Source organism: Poecilia formosa, unplaced genomic scaffold, assembly GCF_000485575.1.
Source record: "Poecilia formosa unplaced genomic scaffold, Poecilia_formosa-5.1.2 Scaffold97, whole genome shotgun sequence".
In the NCBI taxonomy this organism is placed as follows: Eukaryota; Metazoa; Chordata; class Actinopteri; order Cyprinodontiformes; family Poeciliidae; genus Poecilia; species Poecilia formosa.
In genome coordinates this window covers 1,343,507-1,346,723 of record NW_006800036.1, presented here as the reverse complement: position 1 = coordinate 1,346,723, position 3,217 = coordinate 1,343,507, and positions in this window count along the sequence as shown.

Below are 3,217 nucleotides of genomic sequence, written 5' to 3'. Positions count from 1 at the left end.
GAGAGAGAGAGAGAGAGAGAGAGAGAGAGCAGAACGTTTTTCCTGTCTTTGATCTCATTTCCTGTGAGGTCACACCATGTATGACCTGTGCATCTATTATTAGCTGTCAGGTTTGGAGCCTGAAATGTCAATAGAATAAACAAGACCAAGGAAGCAGACTTCATGAAGACTACTATCAGGCTGTCGAAGCTTAGTTGGTTAAAAATGTTCTAAAGTTGTTATTTTGTTGTTTTGTTATAAATGCTTAATTTAAAAAAAGTTCCGATTTTAAAAAAAAAATCAATCAATCAAAGCTAATATAAAAACATACACTCAGTTGCATAACATATTTGTCAGAAATTTGCTTACACTTGTTAACAGTGAAAGTCTGCAAAGAAGTTGGTGTTTTAAATCTCACGTCATGAAAACAATGGAGTTCTAATTCTTTCGCTGTAGCGCACTCTGCTGTCAGAACAGGGCATTGCATGTCAGAAGAGATTCTTTCCACGAATCCGTTTCCTTCCACTCTAACCAACTCCAGAGTTTGTTTTGGTGTTTTTCTAATTTGTTTATTTAGTCTCAGTCTGGTTTCTACAGGATGCCTGGCTCCAGATGTTGGAGACAAGTTTGGACAAGGGTTTGGATAAGTAAATTTAAAGTAGTTGAGAACCATTCAAATGTTTTTTTTTTTTTTGTTGTTGTTGTTGTTTTTTTCTCTAAATAATGAACGTGTGCTTCCAGTGAAAAGTTTGGCCCCAATTTCCAGTTGAATTGAATGAGAAGGTGTGTTCAAACTTTTCACTGGTTCCGTGTATAAACGTTGCATGTTGACTGCTTTTCTCTCTCTTTTTTCAATATTAGAATCTTAGTTTTAAATTTTATAATTAAATTTTTGTTGCTCTAAAAGGAACCCCAGGTTTTTTAAACACATCCTGGAGCATTTCAGTTTAGTGAAAATGATGCCTGTTTAATTTTTTTTTGATGATTGTACTTTGATTATTTTTTTTTTTGCCGTTTTGTTAAAGATCAGGACAGTTCAATTAGAGATGCAGAGTATCTCTAAAGAAACATTGTGAATAAATAAACGGGTGTGAATAAATGTAGTGAAGTAAAATATTGACCTCCTTTATTCCTTCCAAATTTAAACCTAAAACACAATTCTGTAAATATACAGTAGTTCCAAGAAGAAAGCACGTAAAAATACATTAACTTACAAAAATGGTATCTAGTCCTTACCAGGTTCTTAAATTGTGTATAACTGATCTTAAGCATACAAAATAAAAAACACACACACACACACTTGATCAAGTCTGATTAAGTTCATTAATCTGGGAAAAGTTATAAGGTCGTGGCTATTTCAAGCTATTTGAGGTCCATCATTCTGCGTTTCAGTGAGATTATGTACAAGTGGAAAACATTTATGACAGCTGCCAGTCTTCCCAGGGGTGGATGTCTCCTCAGATTCATCCCAATGTCAGACCGTGCAACACTCAGAGAAAGGACACAAATACCCACAGGCCCCATCCAAGACTCTGCAGGCATCGGTTAGCGGGATAAAAATGAAAATTCATTAGAGTCAAACACAACGTCATCAGTTTTGCTGATGATAAGGGCTTGTTGACAGCCGCAGGACCTGGGCCACCTTGCAGTCATTAAGTCCACTGTAAAACTCCTCTGTGAACTAAAGAGTCAGACGTGAAAGAGCAGGAGCCTGCCTGGTCCAAACTGGTCATTAACACAACAGCTACTCCACAACAGATTAGCTAGAAAGGAAATCTTCAGCAAAGCCTCAGTCAAAGTCCGTCTGTCGTCGATGGAGAGAGGAAATATAGAAAGGTCGGTTGAATTAACACTTGTTTCTTATTCTATGAAATCTACGTGGGCTTCAACTTAAAGAAATGCTTTGAGTCACATTTAAGTCTTTTCACCTTAGAATCTAGGAACACGCCAGTGTTTGAGTTGAAAGAGAGTGGATTTCCCTTCTAGAGATCAATGTTGCTAATTTTCCCTTAATTTTAGAAAGTATTAAAAAAGCAACGAATAAATAAAGCAAAGTCACAGTTTAGAACTGACAATTTATTTAAACTGAATAGCATATGCGTACAAAGTCTCTACAAAGCTAGAAAATATCTAACATACTTTTAGCCATATGAAGGGGATAAAAGTTACAAAGCAAAGATCAGACCCTGTGCAATACCAATACATACACACGTATAACTAGTTTCTGGATTTTTTTTTTTCATTTTTTTTTCTCTAAATGTTCTCTCTTCTTCACAAAATAGGATAAACATCAGAATATCAAAGATATACACAACATCTGTAATAAAGGTTATTGTCACTTTCATACAAAGCACCTTCTGGAAACCCTCGGTGAACAGACAGACTCGCTGCACGGGCACCGGAGCGAAAAGTTTCAAGGCCATTTTGGAGCTGATTTACAGACAGGGATTTCTGTGCCACACGTGGTTCGGGATAGGAGATAAATGCCCCACTTACACACACACACACACACACACACACGCATACACACACACACGAGACGACATTAAGCACACGGACAACGATGACTGAGAAACTCCACAGAGACCTTCTGGCGTGGAGTATACACACACCGAGTCAGCCTCTAGTGCCGTTTCGATTAGTAGGTATTCAACAGTGAACAGCTGAGCGACTGCTAACGGGCCTCTTTTAAGAAGTCACAGTTTAGAGAGGCCTGCTTCCTGCACTTCCTCCACAACTGAGATGTTAGGATGTGTCCAGGTTCATTTCTTTCGAGATAAAGCAGCTTCTAGCCTCATGCGGCCTCCCGCGACATCCGCTAGTCTGCTGTGTTTTGTCCCACGTCACGACCGTCTTTGGTAAGCAGGCGGTAGGCTATGTCCAAACAGCATCAGCGGCTTCGAGGCCGCCTGCTAGGGTTAGCGCTCACGTGTTGCATGTCGACTCCGGAACAGAAAGACTCTTTTAGCCCGTCTGCAAACAAATTACTGCAGCGTGGGACGAAACTCAGTGAGGGTCGAAACCACAGAGGTCTTAGGGTTAACAGAGACAAATTTAAAAACAAAACAAAACAAAAAAAAAATAGAAAGAAAGGTCAGACTGGCTGGCTTTCAGATGTCATTGCAAATAATTATTTCAGCTTTGAGGCCTCTGCTGCATAGCACTGCATCTCCTGGACACTTCTGACCATCGCAGCTGGAAGCAACCATGTAACTCCTGTAAAGTTTTCTTTTTTAAA